Source organism: Calonectris borealis, chromosome 7 (assembly GCF_964195595.1).
Source record: "Calonectris borealis chromosome 7, bCalBor7.hap1.2, whole genome shotgun sequence".
Taxonomy (NCBI): Eukaryota; Metazoa; Chordata; class Aves; order Procellariiformes; family Procellariidae; genus Calonectris; species Calonectris borealis.
In genome coordinates, this window is record NC_134318.1 from 6,447,729 (window position 1) to 6,467,907 (window position 20,179).

Genomic DNA, 20,179 nt, shown 5'->3' on the forward strand with positions numbered 1-20,179 from the left:
GCTTTAAAAAAAAAAGGCAGCAAACAAGCTGCTGTGTAGGTTTGCTGCAACACTTTTCAGCTGAGAATGTGACTTGCAGAGTGCCCGTTTGAGAGCTCCGCTGGAGGGAAGATAACGCAAGTTTAGAGAAGTAGAGAGGGGGAAAAAAAACCACTAAAACATGAGTTTCATTTTTTTGTATTACTTGATGTGGAAAAAACCTGGTATGTCAGCACCTCCTGAGGTCCCCACTGTGCTGCGGAAACATGAGATCTGCTTTGAAACCAAGTGGACGGGAGCTAGAAAGCAAGCTGCAAGTCACGCACGCCTGGAGCATCGGGAAATGTCTGCTGTACCTGACAGCTCCCTGGCCCACGAAGAGGTTAAAGTAAGGTTTTTCTCCTGGCTGTGTTCAAAGAATCACTGAAATGATGCTCCTTTTTGGATATGGGTGTCTCTGTCCCCTTCTTCTGGCCCCTGCCATCATGGAAGTCTCTGGGGAGGAGGAGAGTGAGGTCTGAGGTGCCCTGAAAAATAGTGGGGTGCAATGCCTGTGTGAGCGAGGAGGATGTAGCTGTCCTCCCTGGAAGCTCTCCTCCAGGGAAATCCCATCCCAGGGCAAAAGCAGAGTTTCTAGAGGAAAAATGAAGGCAGGAGTCCCTGGGGAGATGGTTTAGGACAGCAGTCCACCAGGTCTGTGCCTGTGCACGAGGAAGACCAAATCCATGCAAGTTGGGCATTTTTCTTCTGTCTGAAAGAAACGACCCGAAAGCCACTGCCAAGTTATAGGGCAAAATGCACGAATCTGACTTTTTTTTTTTTTTTTTTGGAGAAACAGATGTGGAATCTCATCAAAAAGTGAGAAACTTGATGTCAGCTCCATGTGATCATGGAGTCCTGGGTAAGATCAACTTAAATCCATGTAGAGGAGCTGGTTTCTGCCGTCATTAGCTCACAGTTTCTTTTGTCTTTCCCTAGCGGGTTTTCCTGCTAGATGATCCCCTCAAAAGTGGTACATCATAGCTCCTCTTTCTAGTTTTGCTCGAATGCATCCCAATACTCATGCTTGCAAGAAGCAAGCTATATCTCCTGGGCATCTCTGGGATATTAGAGGGATTTTTTTTTTTCCCCCAAATCAAATCAAATAGGGCCCCCATCTCGCTTCACAAGAGGTGCGCATTCTCTGGATGTTCTCTCTCATGGAACAGATCCTCGTGGAAGCTATGCTAAGGCAAATGGAGGGTAGGGAGGTGATTTGAGACAGCCAGCATGGCTTCACCAAGGGCAAGTCCTGCCTGACCAACCTCGTGGCCTTCTATGATGGACTGACTACATCAGTGGACATGGGAAGGGCTACCGATGTCATCTGTCTGGACCTCTGTCAGGCCTTTCACACGGTCCCCCACAACATCCTTCTCTCTAAACTGGAGAGGTATGGATTTGATGGGTGGACTGTCCAGTGGGTGAGGAGTTGGTTGGATGGATAACCCAGAGGGGAGTGGTCAACGGCTCAATGTCCAGATGGAGGTCGGTGATGAGTGGTGTCCCTCAGGGGTCCGTATTGGGACCAGTACTGTTTAATATCTTCATCAGTGACATAGGCAGTGGGATCGAGTGCACCCTCAGCAAGTTTGCAGATGACACCAAGCTGAGCGGTGCGGTCGACACGCCTGAGGGACGGGATGCCATCCAGAGGGACCTGGACAAGCTGGAGAAGTGGGCCTGTGTGAACCCATGAGGTTCAACAAGGCCAAGTACAGGGTCCTGCACCTGGGTTGGGGCAGCCCCCGGCATCAACACAGGCTGGGGGATGAAGGGATGGAGAGCAGCCCTGCCGAGAAGGACTTGGGGGCACTGGTGGACGAAAAGCTGGACATGAGCCAGCAATGTGCGCTCGCAGCCCAGAAGGCCAACCGCATCCTGGGCTGCATCACCAGCAGCGTGGCCAGCAGAAAGAGGGAGGGGATTCTGCCCCTCTGCTCTGCTCTGGTGAGACCCCCCTGCAGCACTGCCTCCAGCTCTGGGTCCTCAGCACAGGACAGACATGGACCTGTTGGAGTGGGTCCAGAGGAGGCCACGAAAATGATCGGGGGGTGGAATGCCTCTCCTATGAAGAAAGGCTGGGAGAGTTGGGGTTGTTCAGTCTGGAGAAGAGAAGGCTCCGGGGTGACCTTATTGTGGCCTTTCAGTACTTAAAGGGGGCTTGTAAGAAAGATGGGGACAGACTTTTTAGCAGGGCCGGTTGCGACAGGACTAGGAGGAATGGTTTTAAACTAAAAGAGGGTAGATTTAGACTAGCTATAAGGAAGAAATTGTTTACAATGGGGGTGGTGAGACATTGGCACAGGTTGCCCAGAGAGGTGGTAGATGCCCCATCCCTGGAAACATTCAAGGTCAGGTTGGATGGGGCTTCGAGCAACCTGGTCTAGTTGAAGATGTCCCTGCTCATTGCAGGGGGGTTGGACTGGATGACCTTTAAAGATCCCTTCCAACCCAAACTATTCTATGATTCTATGTTGTCATGTGCATTAGATACTAAAATTACCAACTGGCTAATTATACAGAGCATGTTGACATGAAAAAAATAGGCTATTTTCTTTTCCAAGTAAAAAGAAATTGCATGCATGCGTTCACACGCACTCCAGTTTGAATACTGCATCATTGTGAAAGGGATACGAGGTGGAGGGGGTATTGGTATGTAAATGAACACTTTAATTATTGGAGTTTGATTGCCGATTTCCCATATCTGGCGCTGCCGGAGCACCTGGATCCTATATGGATGCGGAGTTTCCTCGGGTCAGGTGAGCAGCTGGGGGCTCGTAGCTGCTGCTGGCACATCTCGTCAATACATGGAAAATACCTAACCTGGGCTGGGACGGGGGGGGAAAAAGGTGACAACCATTTTGGTGCCGTAACATGAGACTTTGAAGACCGCTCCTAAAAACTGGGGCCGAGGCAGAGCAGGGATGCCAAGTGCTCCTGGGAGCTCTGGGCTGACCCCCTCCGGGTGCTGCCTGCTTTCCTTCTGCTGCAGGCAGAGTGTTTCCATGCCAAATATTGCATCGATCCTCGTGCAGATGTCCCGCACACCTTCCTTGTTCCCCGCACGCCCCGGTCCCCGCCACCTCGCCGGGAGGCGGGAAGCCCCCAGCCAGGCGAGGGCTTTGCCTCCTCATTATCTCATGGATCCCCCCCGTCTGCACCCCGGGCTTTTCACAGACCCCCATTATTTCCAATCCCCTTCACTTGTCAAAAGTAATTTGGCGACTTATTATCGGTCAGACAAAACAGCTCTGGGCTCTGCCGGCCCCGATGAGGGGCCCGGGTCCTTTCAAACTTTCATCCCTCCTCCTCCTCCGTGCGGGCTCCCCTCTCTCTGGGCAAAGCCGCTGAGCAAGCATGCAGCAGGCAGATCCCAGCCCCAATTAGCAGCCTTTGCAAAAGGGCAGGAATTTTAATTAGTCGAGCAGCCAATTATATCAATGGACACCCTTTGCCTTCTCCCCTTGCTCCCCTCTCTTCCGCCCCGCAGCTCTCTCCCCGTCACCCCCGTCGCCTTGCTGTCCGTGGGCGAAGCTGCCCGCCCCTGCTCCCAGCCCTTTGCGGGGGCTGGCAGCTGCCGGTGGGACCCGCTTGTCCCAGAGCCCGGCGGCGGCTGGCGGGTTGGTCCCCTCCGAGGCACGGCCGCATCCCTGACCTCCGCTTTAACCGGGGTTTCGTGACCCCCCCCCCAGAGCTGCCCTGCCAGTGGTGGTCTGAAAAAGAGGGAAATTGAGTAGGAAAGTGCTTCGGATTAGTGCAGCCGGAGGGTCGGGCTCGGTTTTCTCGGTCGGATGTCAGGGAGAGGAGTGGGATGGGGAGGTTTTGCGAGATGAGCCTTTCCTCCTCGGCATACCTGGTCTGGCTGTCAGCTCTCCTCCGAGACGGGCTTAGAAGTTGGGGCACCAGGGAAACTTCCAGGCTGTTAATACCGTCACTCGCCTATCGGGAATAATCCCTTCAGATCTGATCTGCTATTTCTGTTTTATTTGCTTCCTAAAATTGCCTCCTCTCCCACTCCTGCGCCGTGCAGCCGGCAGCGCTCGGGGCTTTGCTGCATCTCCGACGTCGCTGAAGGGCACTGCTACCCACCCCCGCCTCTCGACCTAGTTGGGGCAGCAAACAGCCGTCCTAAACACGCTCGTCCTTGGCATGGGTTAAACTCTTCCTACGTTTGGCGTTTCTTATCATTTCGCTCTAAGTATTACTCTTTTGCTGTAAGATCAGGCTACAATGAGTCCTCCAATCTGCACAAAACCACATCCTAAAGTATCAGCTTTGCACGGTAATGCAGCCGATAGCAGGACTCGGTAAATAGATGAGCTCCCGCACAGTCGTTCCCAAATTTTGGTCACAGAAGCTGTCCCACTTCTCTTCTGCACAGCAAATGCCTCTTCCCGGGACGTGAAGCAGCTTGGTTGTCTGTCCGTCCGTCCATCCATCCCGCCTTTACCCTGCGGCAGGGTCTAACCGCGTCTTAAGCAGCGTGTTAAAGCCTGAGCCTGTGTAAAGCTGAACCCCTGACCTTTAGGTGCGGAGGTGCGAGCGCTGGTAATTGAGTCGTCGTGACACATGCTGGTTATCTACTGTAGCAATTACCAGGCGTTTAACAGCGTCTCGGCCGTCGGAGGGGGAAGTTCTCTCCCACAAGTTGCAAGCTCTGGGTTTTGCAAGAAGAAACGTGGAGCGGTGCCGCACGGGGACGCGTGCGCAGATGTTGTGGTACGCGCAGGTAATTACCGTGGGCACCTTGTTCCCCTCTGCAGGGGCTATTATAGATCAGCGGCGGCAGCAAGATGATCGGAAGCTGGTGATACATGATGGGGAAGAGATTCTGAAGCCATCTGTCTGTACCGAGTGTGATATGGGTAACATCTGGTGGGCACGTGTAAAAATAGGATTACGAGCAAAAAAGTGACTGTGGGAACATCATCTCGCCATCCTGCCTTAATCCCTCTTCTCCCCTTATTCACTGCGATATCAGACGTTCGCGGGTTGCGAGTCAAAGCGTTTTTCTCTGTGCATCGAATATATACAACTTAATAGCTGGGTATTTTAATATGCTCCAAGCACAAGAAAGATAACTGGGTCTGTTTCCACTTAAAGTGGGGAAGAAGCGGGGAAAAAAGGTTGGAGGAGAAGCCAAACGCCGTAAAGGAGACGGTGATTTGCTGGTGGTCATTCAGCCAATTAGCGGCAAAGAGAAAGGGATGACTCCCACGCCGCGACTACACTTGCTCTCCTGGAAGGTACGATGTACGCTTGGCAAGGGACTGAGAGAGCCTCCTGATTTCAAACCAGCGTGATGTAAAGTGGATTAAATGCTCTGTGGAAACTCGGGTGAGATTTCCTACCAGGGAAAAAAAAAAAAAAAGATAAAAAGTGGAGAGGAGAAGACCATAGCTAGACTAGCAGGAAACGGCTGATCCCGCGCTTCCCTGTCAAGTGTTTCTCTTGCTTTGATTGATGTCCGTGAGGAACAAAGGCTTGCCAGGCTGCCGAGTGTCTTGTGTACCCTGTCGGTCTGGTTTAAGTTCCTCCATCTACTGTGAATGCAAGATCTGAGATGAACCTGTCTTGCTTGGGCTTCAGCTGCGTTCCTTCTGTTTCCCTCATCTCCAGCTGTAAATATTGCAGGATTAGACCAAAACTGGCAATTCTGTTACTCGTGGATGATGCGGAGCAGGACAGGCTTTGACTCTGAGGGGCTGGTAACAGTGAAGTGCCAGTTCTCTCATTAAATCAAATAGATGTGATTCACGGGGATGAGATACGGGCAGCACATTAACCACCTCCTTAGAAGGATGGACACTGTTCAAACCACAAGAAAACCACTCTCCTTCACCTGGTGCCCTGCCTTTTATCCCGTGCTGCTGGGAGAAGACCTTCAGATGTCGTTCATACTTTGATTTTCCCTTTGAAAAACTGAAGCGAAGGAGGAGAGACGCGTTCGGCTGCCAGGACTGCAGCACGAGCCGTCGTGCCTGGCGTTTGCTGCCTTCTGGAGCACCCGGCAAAGACAGACAGAGATGCTGCTTCTCGTGGGGGGAATAGAAGCCCAGGAGCTAATAAATGTGTGCAAAGTGGCTCATTTTGTGCCTGCAGAAGGGGAGTGAAGGGCATGCATCTTTTCTACCCCCCCTTCCTCCCTCCTTCAGGGCAGAGATTCCTATAAACGCTCATGATGCGAGATTAGGACTGGCTTTTTTCACAACAGTTCAGCCTTCGCTTAGGACCCTAAATAACAGCCAAGTTCTTTCGTAAGGACACCGCATCCAGCAGCCGTTAATATTGCTGGGCTCACTTGAAAATACTGGCTGTAATGGCTGCGATTATGAATTGATGGCCTTAAATTCGCCATCAGACCTAATGCCTAGTTTTTCTGCCTGGTTCTTGTTTTCATTCTGCCTTTTTGTTGCTGTTCCACAGCCACAATTATTTGTCATTAGTCATTAATCTTGAAAGCATCACCTTTTTTTTTTTTTTTTCTTTTTTTTTTCCTTTCCTTTTTCCCCAGGAACTGTTGCCTGCTCCCTGGTTTTATTGTTCACCGTTTTCCATCGCTCTTTCTCTTGCCTCAGTCTAATCAGTTTTGTACTGCTCTAAAAAGTTTGTTGTTTTTTTTTTTTTTTTCCCCGACGGGGGAATAAAGCAACGCAGCAAACGTGCCCGAGAGATGTGTGCGCAGCTGACGCTGCCTACACCTACGGGATGTTTATGCCCTGCTTACGGCCCAGCCCACTGGGGATGAGGCAGCATCGAAGCGTTTTTCATTAGAGCCGTAACGATCCTTGATTTTTCTGGCTCGTACGGCGCCCGAATCCAAGCACGGATAATACCTGCAAGCGGCAGGTTTTGGTAGGGGACGGGAATGATTCTGCTCATCCTGCAGACCTCCCACCGCTGCAGGAGAGCCCCCATGGGGCCTTTTGCTGGGGACCCCGGGGGGGGAGGGCTGCTGCTGGCGCAGAGAAGGAGCTCTCCCTGCGGAGCCCAAATCTCATTAAAAGCCTGGTGCAGGGGGCTGTCGGCTGGGATCCTGCTGGAAAATGATGAAACAGTACAAGAGGGGCAAATTTGTCGGACCTTCGACCGGCATCAGAGGCGAGAGCAAAGGTGTAAAAGAATAAGGCCATGTCCGAAAGGGTGTAAAAGACCTCAAAACCACACGAGGGTGTTTAATTCAATGCCGCTCTCTTTCCCTGGGATAGCTGAAAGAGCTGTCTTGCCAGAGACGGGTTAGGATGGGTCCTCGCTGGCAATACAAGCCCATATTAAGGCAACAGAGGCATATTCGGATACCACAGATGTGCACTGCTTACAGCGTAAATCAATACGTTTCCAATTGTTTGAATCCTTTGGCTAAAAAAAAGTCACCCTTTGACTGAGCGAGAGCTGGTAATTGGGAGGGGGAGAGTTGCACCTTGGAGCTGAATGAACCCTCTGCTGCCAGAGCAGCAAAACATCCCCCAGCTCTTATTGTCTTCATCCCCGGGGACAGTTCTGTGCGGGAGAGGAGGGCCGTTAATGGGGAGGACCACTGCGGTGGTTCACATCTCGTTTGCCTTCAGTCATCCAGACAGTGTTGTGGTCCCTCCGTAGAAAGAGATGCTCCTGAAGGTTGCTTCCTACTCTGAGATCTCCATCTTCTTCCTTCACCCTCTCTGACACTGCCTCCGACAGTGTTTTTCACCACTCCTAAAGTTCTTCTCTTCCTTACTGTTGCCAGGTTTCCATTTGGGTTTGTGGTTTTTTTTCCCCCTCCATGTTTGTTTTCCCCCTGGATCTTGAGTCTTTCCAAAGAAATGGCAGGGGCATTTATGCTTCAGCTGCTGCCGGCCCCTCTGGTGCCTTCCAGATGGAGAGAGTCGGCGTTGGTCCTGGTTTTCCTTCCTCCGTGCACACACGGACCGGTAGGATAGGATAGGGAGGGAGGGAGCCTGCAAAGGATGCTCAGGGCGAGAAGTGAGGGATTGTGCATCCATCCCGTCAGTGTGAAGAAAGTGGAAACAAAGCGGGGGCAAAAAGAAGCCGGTTAAATCGGGCACGTCTCCGACTCACGCGTGAGACATTTTGGCAAATGTGATCAACAGCGGCAAAGCATGTAATCTCCGATAGCTGAGCAATCTGTGGCTTTAATGATAAAATTCACCAGGGCTGTGGCAGTAGGTCCCTCGGCAATAGGAGATGAGGAGGGGGCGGAAGAAGAGAGACGCTGGGCAGCAGAAAAGTTGATTCCCCCCCCCCCCCGCCCAGGGTGTTTGTTCCGCTGCCTGTCCCCCCCCGGTGAGACCAAAGGCCCTTGTCATATGCAAACGGCCAGGGCCGTCTGGTTCAGGGTGGCCTTGATGGGACCAGACAGCATGAGATCATTGCTAGATGGAGGGCGACGCTTCTCGTCAGGTGCAGCATCATTTCGGTGGCGTTTTGTGTTTGGCCATGTCACATTGCATCCGTCCGGGCGTGCAGCGTGCTGTCAGATGGTCGCCTCTGAAGTCAGAAAGGCAGAACAGACCTGCTGGTGGGGAGGAGAGCGTGCCACCCCCGGGGGACCCGGCAGGGAAGAGACCTCGTGGTGAGCTCGCGGGGAACGAATGGTACCGAAGAGGGAGCAAATGGGACATTTTGGGGAGAAGAAGCGGGGTGAAAAATATCTCTCAGGAAGGCAATATCCAATAAAACCAGAGAGTTGCAGGAGGGAGAGAACTTACGAGATTTAGGGAATAGCCTGAAATTCAGGCAGACGTACGACCAACAGGGAACGCAATAGCGTTGCAGTATTTGGGGGCCAATTCCATTAAAAATAAGGTTGCTGAAACATGCCGAAACCACAGGTATGGCCGCCTCCTCTTCTTTACTGTTAAATGTAGGAAAATGGTGGTTGGGAGGAAGAGGGAAGAAAAGGGTTATTTTTTTTAAATACTGCGGGACTAGAAAGGATCAAAAGCTGTGCCGAGTCTTCCCTGAAGCATTAAACATTTCTTATGCCAGCCAAGTGCCCAGAACTTGGCAAGCCTTCATCATCTTGATCGCTATCCAGTAGTCAAATGCTGCTATGGAAATCTTCCAAATAGCTGATGACTGATCATTAGTATTGTTTAAAAGCATGTTCAGCTTTCAGCGCCGGGTTAAAACACGCAAGGAACGCAGAGGTGCCTTACCTTTTCAAAGCTGAGTTTAACGCTTCCCAAGGCATTGTAGCTCCCTCAACCCTGCATCTGCCTCTGTTTATAAACAGGGAAGGTGAGATTTGGGCTATGCTATCAAATTTGGGTTTTTTTTGGCTTGGTACCAAGTCCCCCTGGTAGCAGCCCCCAGCTGCTGTGCTCTGTGTCCCTGCCCGTGGTCACCGGGCATGCAGGTCCTCAGCGGTTGCGTTCCCCCGCCTGCAATGCTGCAGCAATGCCATGCAGCAATTTCCTTTTGCCTCTTGTAGGGAAATAAGTGGCCCAAGAGAAAGAATGAAGGGTGACAGGCGTCTGAAGGGGACGTCTCCAGCTAGCAAACATCCACTGCGTGTGCTCCTGGCTGCGGGCTTGCCCAGGGAATGAAGCTCTGCAAAGGATATACGGCTTTTGCTCAGCAGCTTTCCACCTAGTTATTGCTGATCGGAGAAGGGAGGGTGCAACGCCTTCTGGTGCGACACCTTTTTGAGTCTGTTTCCCCTCGGGAGATGCCCACGGAGGTTTTCCTTGCCCCTGTAGGTGAGGAGTGCAGGAGATGTCAGTCTGCTGCTTTCCTGATCATGTCCTCTAGCTACTGGCAGAAGAGAGTCATGGGCTGACTGCGGCAGAAACAGATGGGGAACTCCCAGTCCAAAAAACTTCCCTCGTTTTTCCTCTACTTGGTGCGGATGTGTTGCCTACTCTTGGCAGCAAAAGCTTGGAGACTTCTCAGCCCCCAGGCCAGGCACCACCTCCTGCTGCTGCGGCTGCTCCCGGCCGGAGGACCCCCGGGTCCTTCCCGGGCGGTCGGATGGCAGGAGCGGGGTGACTTTGGGAAGGGGAGTTCTCCTGATCCTTGGAGAGGTGGGGAAGCGTACGTTGCTCCTCTGTGCTGAGGAGGGGAGGAGAAGACCTGGCTGTCTCCGAGAACCCTCCTTTCGTTCCTTACCCTGGCTATATCGGATCATCCCGCTAGGACAGTGGGTTTTAAAGCTCATGGAAGGGAGGGAGAGAGTTGTGTTTGACACGGATTGTCCGATATGGCTTAAAAAATGCTCATGTGTTCATAGTGCTAGAATTAGCCAAATGTTATAGCAGGGATAAGGGGAATGAAATCAGCCAAACACTCTCTTTTCCCGTCTAAAACTACCTGAGATGGATTTGGGAGAGACTGAGAGGAAACAACACAGGCAAAGTGGGTCTGTAAAGACAAGGTAGCAAAGGCAAGTCCTGAATTTTAGAACACGGTGCCTGCCCTTTCTTGCTGCCTAGCAGAAATCAAAACAAAAATAAGCTGAAAACCCTTTTTCAGCCTCAATTTTCAAAGCCATCTCTGGCCTGGAAATAGCCTTGAAATGAGTCTGAGAAGTTAAGAGCCGCACAGGGAGGCTTAGGGAGGGCCCTGCTGGTGTGCTAGGAAGGTTGGTTTGTCTGCAAAATGTGGTATTACATATCTCGGAAAACAGATGACATTATATTGCTTTACATTTGCGCTATTTTTGCTTCAAGGCTCCAGCGTGATTTGTGGTGGTGGGGCCAAGGGAAGATAACAAATGGGTGTCGGGAGCCTATGAAGAATGGAATTTTCCCCCCTTCTGTTATAGTATTAAATAGCTATTTGTATTACAGCAATTTCTTTTTTTTTTTTTTTGTGGTGTGCTTAGATAAAAAAAAGTTCATTTGCTAATGCCACATTATTTAATTTCATCAGGCTGAAGTACACCTTTAATAAATTTGCCTCCAAAATAAAAAATTACAAAGATGTGGCAGAAGATTATTTTAATGAAAACTGATGATGTAGCAAGTTAGAGCAGAATTATGTCCTCTTCCTGCCCTTTCCTCCCACCCAACAGCGCAAGAGAGCAGCCGATATCGCTCAGAAAATCATGGGCCCTGGCATAGAAGTCTTTTTAGTCTTCCTATCCTGAGATCTACTCTCTGGTGGAGTTTTCTGATTTCTAGATGACCTACCAAGAAACCAGGCCCTTGAGTTAACAGCGCTGAAATAAGGCAGGCAGCAGTAGCTATCAGTCTGCAGGCTGTGGGTGCAAGGCTGGACTGTCCAGGTGTTGAGGTGGGCATGGGGGGGTTGTTCAAGGGCAGGGGATGCCTGACAAGGAGGACTATTCTTGGACAGTTCCTCAACTGGTCTCGAATCCACCCTGCCGTCCTTCCAGATGATGGCACTCAATGGTGCCAGCAAATATTTACCCAGCCCCAAAGCAACCTTGCTGCTTCTTGTGCCGGGAGAGCGGTGATTGATGGATGCAAAAAATCAACATTTGCAAGTACGTATAAGGAGGAGGATCTACGTGCACTCGGGGATGCTCTTGGGAGAGCGGAATTCAATGAGGCTGACGCCAGCTTCTTCAAATGACAGGGTCATTGCCTTCTGCCCCCCCACCAATGCTGGAATTTAGTCTTTGAGCATTTCCCCTTTATTCTGTGCAGATATATTAAGGAATAGTAACCAGGCTAAGTTGCAGCAACATCAAACAAGGTCTCACCTAGACACAACCCTGTTTTCCTCCAAAATCTCTCTTTGCTCATAAAACCACTCAGTTGTCATGTGGAGGAATGGAAGTTCTTTGAAACAGGGCAAAATAAACCCAGAAAGCGGAGCAAACCTCCACAATTAGGAGGCACACACTTGCTCCTGGGAGCAATGTGTCCAAACCCACGCCAGCGCGTGAGAAGCTCTACCTGCTGGTCCATTTTTACCTGCTACTTGACAAAAAAATGCAAAGAATGAAGCCGGCTACATAGCTGTAAGACACAAAGCTGATGTGTAATTTCTTCCTCGTCGTCTCGCTTGCTGGATGGACCTCGGTGGTTCTTCAGGCTCATCCACCAGGCATGATGAGCATGCCCATGGTTTCATTCTCTGCATAACGAAGGTTTGTTAATGAACTGCCTCTGCTAGCGAGCTGGCAAGCAGGCACTTCATGTGAGGTATCTCTCTTCCACTTCTCCCTAATCTAGGCTGAATTTCAGCTGATGGCCTCTGGATCCCACGGTTGCTCTCTTGGGTTGGGCAGACCTTTAGGGTGCTCTTGTGTACCATCTCCCAAGCACGCTCCATCAGCGGTGGCAACAAAAGCTGTCCATAGAATATACTCTTCCCCAAAGGGTGAGCTGTGTTTTTCCAAGTTTGCTCGCTATCCTTTTACTAGCTTCCATGAAAACAAATTGCAGTTTTCACAAACATAAACTACCATCTGGCCCTGCAACGTTGGTGGGTGTTTTTATCTCCCGTCGACAGGATTTGCAAACTGTCAGGAAAATCCTAGCAAGGTGAAAATGGGTAATTTTGGCATGGCTCCACCAAGCTTCTGCTCCAACCCCGGTCGCTCGCTCTAAGGCCAGGTTTGCTGTTGTGGGTTCAGCTGCCTTGGTTTGGTTGAGTGCTACACAGCATCATCCTAAGAAGGGTTTTTTTTTTCAGGAAGGCTTCTTAGGGCCACCCGACCCCTTCACCTGAAAAGAAGCACACCAAAAAAAAAAAAAAAAAATCATCCTTTAAAGCTGTTCTGGTGCAAGCTTTTATTCGGTGGTGACTCGGTGCCGGGCGTGAGCCTGGCACCATCTGCCCATAGCCCTGGCGCTCACGCCCCAGGAGCACAGCGCGAGGACAAAACCAGTGTGGGACTGGGACGTACAGGCTGCCCATTAGCGCAAACCCGGTTTTGTCATCCTAAACCAAAGAAATGCTCCCCCCCACCCCCAACTTCACTTAACAAAGCCATTAGCACTCCTATTAAATATTTAGCGTGGCGCGTGGTGTTATCCTACCTGTGAGCAGGGAAGGGCAAAGACCGGAGCAGATGGGACGGGGATGATGCAGAGCATGGTGTTATGTCCCAGAGCGCTAGCCAGGGAGCTGCTTAAATCAAATCAGGCTTAGTAATGGGAAAGTACATAATTAGATGCTTTGATGATCACGGCTGCCCTGTGTGAGGTTTTGCACGATCTCTACAGGCCATTTTTTTAGAGTGAGTAAAGTCTTGGATAAATTCTCTGGAAGGGTTTCTGTGATTGATGTGGGTTGGGGGAGTGAAGGGGACGTCTCCAAGATGGTGGGGATTAAAAGATTGGGTTTGTGCTTGTGGCAGAGAAGAAGTAAAAAGGGGAGACCTTACTGAAGATGAGAATTTAGGCAAAGGCATGCCAGCTTTTTGGATGCTGGAGAATAGAGGCAGTAAGAGATCAGCAGAGGTATGGTTGCCTTCAGTTTCTGTGTCTGTTCACCAAAGTTAATCAAAGGGTGGGAGTCTGACAACAAAACAGAGCTGGCAAGGAAAAACGCGTGTCCCTAAAGCTGCCTGGCAATCGCAATGCACCGAGGAGTCTTTATATTCTCGCTCTCTTTTGCAAAGAATATCACAGCGTTGCTGTGGGTTTGGTGGATGCTGAGTAGAGAGTTGGCGTAGGGCTTGACCGCTCGAGGGCTTGCCCGCTTTCAGCACTCGCAATGAATACGGGCCGCCAGATTTTTGTTTGCTTGGGTTTTGTTGGGAGGTGGAATTTAAGAGGACGGGTTTGATACGCAGACTCTTGGCAGGCCTGTTGACAAAGGTCACGTTACAAATACATCTCCAAACCCATGTCATTTCTGAAACGTTTTCTCCCTGCATTTATACCAGTAAACAGATTCAACCTCTTGATGAGACATTTTCCAAGGTAAAGTCTCCAGAAATATAACAAAACCCAACATTGCCCAGTGGGCTGAGGAATGGCTTGGGAAAGTCTTTGAACACCTAAAGCAAGCTCCAGCAAGAGGACTTCAGTAGGTCTTTCATCTGTGCTGAGGCTTCAGTCCATCACTGGTGCTAAAAGATGACTTATAGCTAAGAAAGGAAGGAAGTTGGCCGGACATGTTTTTATGGAGCTTTTTCAGGTAGAAGATGCTTACTCACAGGGCATTCATCCAGGATATGGGAGATCATGTTCGAAACCTCAGCCTGACAGAAAGCAGGGATTAATTAAATATGGACGGGGACAGAGAGAGAATCAGGCAGAGCAGACATGCAAAATCCTTCATCTTCTAGGAGAACGCTCACAACCTGCATATCGTGTTTCTTAGGCGGGGGTGCATTTCCTCTCCCTCTCGAAAGAATCAAACACTAAATTAAAAGGTCTTGGAAAAGAAATCCCCAGATCTCACAGTTCACACAGTTCTTGTTTTCTGGCTAGTTCTCGTTCCCGGCACAGGATGTTGACATATTCGGATAGGGTAACTCTGGGGATCTTGAGGTCTTTCTTGGGTGCTGGACTTGAAAACTATGTTTAGACGTAGCTCAGAGTCCACCTGCATTTCAAAATTGATCAGAAATGAGAAGGGATGAATTCCTTTGTGCTCATTTTTTTCCCGTCACTCCCGCATTCCTTGACGTGCGCTCTCCCCATCAGAACTGCCCTCCTGCCCCAAATACAGAAAACCTGAATGTGCCTCCTCTCCACCGCCCCCAGCCGTGGCTGATCTCCGTGCCCCCCAGCCCTGCGGGGGTAAGGAGCTAGCACATCTCACCTCCTGCACGCTTGGCATCCTATAGGTAGCATCTTCAGCGTGCAATCAGCTCAAAGAAGAGACCCTTACATCACTCGCTGGGGTCCCCTCTATTTTAAAGAGCGTGCAGCGTATTGCACAAATAGTAGGCGAGGATAAAGAACTTAAACGTGGCCTGATTTGGTGCTTGTCAAAAAGGAATTTCATGTGAACGCAGTCTCAAATTTTTGCAGATGAGAGACGGAAAGAGAAGAAGGATCGGTACGAGTCCCTCCTCGGACACTTCCACTCTGGGCTGCTGTTTCCTTTGCAGCTCTTTCCCGCATCTCTGAGACAAACCAGGAGCGCTCTTCTATTTAATAATAGGGGAAATTCAAGTGATTTCGATCAATCAGCCTTACTCAGGGTCCCTGGAGGACCGCAGTTCCAGCTCTCCTTCCCTCCCCCATTACGCTTAAAAAAATACCCAGGAACATCACATTTGTAGGTTGGCAATTAATAAAGAAATCCCATCGTTCAGAAAAATAGGTAAATTGTGTTAGAGTCAGACTATGGGCTCGGCTGCTTAGCAATGAAGAGAGCCAGCCGAGGCTGTATTTTACCCTGCTTGGCATTTTTTTTAAACAAAACGTTGTCCATCTCTTTTGACTCCTCTTGGCTGGAAAGAGAGAAATCACCGTTTTCCAGCGGCCAGGCTAGAAAAGCTCTTCATCTCGGCTCTGAAAGGGAAGAGGCTGCAGTTACCCGCGGGAGGATCTGATTGTACCTGAACAGATCAATTTTCTTTTTTTTTTTTTTCTCTTTTTTCCCCCTACAAAGTCCATCAAACTCCCGTCTATTGAAATCTATGTAAGTAGCCATCCTCGTCTCTGGCGGCCAGTTCTTGGTGGTACCCGCAGCTATTAGGGGAAGAAGAAATAAGTTGCTGATGTCTACCTGCAACAGGGAGCTGGTGCAGGCGGTTGAAGAAAAGAGAAAATGAGAAAGCAGAATCTCTTCCTCGCTCTGCTCAACATGCAAGGAAAAAAATCCTCTTCTCTTTGGTGAAAGCCATTAAAGAGAAAGAGGGAAGGAGGAAAGAAAGGAAGAGGAAAGTCATTACAAGGCTTTGAATCTGGAGGTCTTTTAAATCTCTTAAACTGAATGTAGGTTGTCAGCAAAGAAGAAAAGCAGACACTTTGCTGATAGTGCAGGTACCAGTAAAACCTGCCGTGCTTCTAATGAATACTGACAAAGCACTTTCCGAGGGGAGGGAAAGAAAAACCCATCGGCTTTTGGAGTTTGCCCTGCGGTGTGGCCTTCATCTGAACCAAGATGTGCGGTGCTTGGTAAGGAGGACCCGGCGGTTTCTCATCGGCTCGCAGGACCGTCCCCGGGTGTCAGGAGGGAGGAGCAGTAAAAGTGCCGGTGAGGTCTGGGAGCGCTTTGGCAGGGAACGACGGCAGGAGATGGCTCCCTTCTTCTTGCATCTGATTTAATACCGACACAGGGGGTTGGGGGCAGGAGGCCCTGCTCACGTATGGATTTAGGAGGAACCTCCTGAACTTCCAGAGCAAGTCTTTCGAGATTTCGGTGTTCCCCAGGGCTTTCTGTGGAGCCTTTCTGAACTCAGCCTCAACAGGGCCACGGGTTGCTGGTTTAGCTGTGTTCTTGCTGCCGGTGCCAGGCGGAGATGCTGTCATAGGTTTATGCCTATAGCTATAGGCTTGTGATCTCGGGCCACGAGACCCAGTATGGTGGCGTGCCTTTTGCAGCTCCTCTTGGTGCCCAAGTAACGAGCTGTTGCTTCATCGTGACAAAGGGCTTCGAACTCAGGGGTGAGCTCTTTTGCCACCAAATCAGGCAACGGAGTGAGACGAGAGCGTGCATCCTCGCCTGCTGCCTTACAGCCCAGCTGTGGGCAGATGTGTTTCCTTGATCGATGGTCCCATGGAGCCCGTCTCCCTCCCTCCCTCTCTGCTGGGAAAGCAAATATTCTTGCTCACGTTGCAACTGTTGCTTCCGAAGTTACCTTCAGCAACTGCAGAAGCAACTTTTCCTTTAATGTTAGTGGGAAGAAAGAGTAAAGCTGGACAAGAAAGGACGACAACAGTGTGAATTAGCAGTCCACACAGCCAAGAGATGTATGTAGTAACCTCTTTTATGTCTTATTCTCGCCCAGGGATACCTTTGTCTTCTGCAGCACGGAAGGATTTTTAATCTTCTTCACAAAGACAATCTTTGCACGAGGGGGAAACAATCAGCTTTTATGGGGCTGTTCACTCCTTTATTTATTTGCAAATTCTCAGCAACAGTCAAACTTGAGCAAGGGATAAAAAAAAAGAAAAAAAAGAAAAAAAAAAAGAAACAATCCAGAAAAGGTGAACAGGAAGATGGGTATTTTTCTTCTTACTGTATCGCACAGAATAAGAAATGGATGTCTTACACATATATAAATAATAGCCATCTATAACCTACCAGTATTGAGATGTAAATGAGGTAACAGTGGGAATTTTATCTCATTCAGCATGAAAAATGAGCCTCCTGTTACGGGGAGTTTAAAGGCATGCCTTTGAAGCTGAAGGCACAAACCCTTTGCTGGAGCACGGAGCATTAATGGAGGAAGGCAGGTGATCTCCGGCCGAGACCCCTCCTGCCACGCGGGTGTCCCCCCCGCGTAGGGTCTCCAGCACGTGATGGCAGAGCGGCCAAAACGCTGGAGGGGGAAGAGGAACGGTCCGTGTGCTGCTGAAAAAGGGACATGTATTATTCTGCTTGAAGCACGGGAAGAGGTCAGTCTTGACCTCCTTCCCTCTGAATCGTCCCGGTGAAGCAGCCTACATGGCAGACCTCGATGCCTGTCCCTGCCTGGTGCTGGAGAGAGCAAGGGGACCGTGGGCTTCTCCCGCGGCACCTGCGCTCTCCAAGCACCGACACGTTTCTCCTCTTGATGCGGGGACTGTCAGACAGCACTTTGTATCCATCCTTTTCTCCAATTTTCCATCAAAAAGTTAGTATACAAAGGACTCTCGACGCGTACAAGAGTCTTCCCTCTCCATGAGTGTTTTCAGCCCTGGCATACCAATCGCTCAAGCGAGCTCCAGACATCTTATTAACGATTCCAAGTGAGATCCTATTAAAATGGCACTGTCAAGTTGGTTAGGACCAGCCCCTCTTCATCTGTCAAGGAGTCTCCTCTTGATGCTAACTGCTTTAAAAAAAAAGCAAAAAAAGAAAGAAAAAAGACAAACACCACCTCAAATTCACAACATCTGCTGGTAAAACACAGATTTTGGTTGTTATTATTTAATTTAACGGAAGCCGCTATTCATGCAAGGTTGAGTCCACGTAGTTAAGAATTAGGAAATCAGGGTCACAAGGATGAAGATCAATTGTAGTTTGGCTCCCTCTGAGAGTGTTTGTCAGACAGAAGGAGATGGAGGAAAAAACCTACAACAAAATAAGATTCCCCTAATACCGTCACATCCTTGTTCTTTGCAGGAGGTTTTTGTTCACAACAGTATGACTGGAAAGTCTTTTTGGAAAAAAATCATGTCATGCTATTGGAAAGACACTGTTCCTGAAGATCTCTGTGGTCTTCCCTCCTGGATATATATATACACACATATATGGTCTTTCACTCATTCAGATACAGAAAAGCAATTAGATCTTGCAGCTCAGACTGTGATCAAATATCCTACAAATAGCATATGGGCACGGAGAAAAGAAATAGTTCCTGAAACACGTGGGGTTTTTATCGAAGTGTTCATCAACCAGTGAACGAACTGGGAAAATCTGTGAAAACATCTGTTTGTTTCCGCATGCTCCCCAGAAGTCAGGGCTGAACTCAGCCCTTGCGTTCTTAGCCCTAAAAGCTGGCCTTGCCTGGAAAACACGGGTTTGGGACTGGATGGATAAATGCTCTCATCTTGGTGCATCGTAAACTTGGAGCCTGCAGATTCATCACTTTGCTGTCGGCTGTAGAAAAGGAAAGAAGAGCCTTTCTTTCTCCTTGCTGCCTTTTCTCTGCTTTACCTTACCCAAACCGCTGGCCTTTCTCTGGAGGAGTCTTTCTCTGATGCATGTGGTTTGTTCACCATCTAGGCTGCCGGCTGCTTTTTTTTTTTTTTAATATCGAAGTGCTACTGTAGTAAATGGTCATTATAAAGCTATAAATAGTTCACAACACTCCAATTAGGAAGCTGTACTTAACTGCATGAAAAACCAGAGGAAAAAGTTAGCTGCTGCTGCAGTCCCTGATGAGGAGACCCTTGAACTTAGCAGAAGGCATTCTCGGGTCATTCAAGTGTCCGGATAGCAGTCAAATTAGATGGTTTTTTTTTCTCCTGGGTCAAGGGCATGAGTGGAGAGGCTGGGCCCTCTTCTCTTAGCAGTCGGATAAATAGGTGGTGATGTTACAGAAGTGGGAGACCGAGGTTTGAACAGTTTTTTTGAGATCTGATAGCCGAGCCCGACATCAGACGTGCCATTTTGGCTGCGGCTGAGCGACGTGCCCTCAGCTTCACCCGCCTTTCTCTTACTGCCCCTCATTTACTGGCATCGCTCCTAACGAAGCGAGACTCCGCTACCCACGGCTTACCTTTCACACCAGCCATTTCACGCCTTGGTCGTCCTCCTAGGCGCTCCGCAGCATCGCGGGGTCCAGAGAGAAACCAGCGGGTGAACTGGGAGGAGAAAGCGACGGCAGAGCAGCCCCCGCTTGTCCCCAGAGCTTTGCTGAAGTCCCCGATGATGCTGGTACCTACCAAAGGACGCGAGGACCCGTATGGGACCGCAGCCCCGGGTGGGACAGCAGGCTAAGGCACTTGATCTGCTCACTTCTACAATAGCAGGGTGGGAAAATTACATTGAAAAGCGTACTTGCCAGTGTCCTTTTCACATTGCTCAGACGGCGGCCTTACTTTCCAATGCCTTTGTAGCAATTTGCATGCTATTACCCACAATGCCTTCAGCTTTAATGCTATTACAGCTTGGCAGTCTCTCTAACCTAATGATGACAAACACTGCAGTATTCCTTATCTGCTCTTTGCCAAAAAAAAAAAACCCCAACGATTATTTGGGGGGGAAAAAAACCATGATTTGTCTGCTTTTTTCTTTCCCCCCCCCCCCCCTTTTTTTTTCCTTACCTTAAAAAGGCTCTGGAGGAAGGAAGTGAGAGAGTGATAACTTTAGGACAGGACTGGCCATAATGCCAACTACCAGGTGGAGATCACCCTGCTCTTCCTGCTCGCTCACAGCCCCAGCATCCCACACCTCCCACGGCCCCTTCCCTGTCCCCCTTGCAGCGCTTCTCCTGCCACTTCTGCCGTGTCCCCTGATCCTGTCGTGTTTCCTTTCGTCCGCTTCTTCTCTTAGCTGAGATGGTAAAGGCTTTGGGGCAGGGACTTGTGTTGGGGAGTAATGCTGCAAGCTTCCAGCTGATGGTTTAAGACCTCTTCTAGGTCTACGTTGCTCTTCAGGCTTCCTTGCTCTTCTGTCAATAGGAAATACG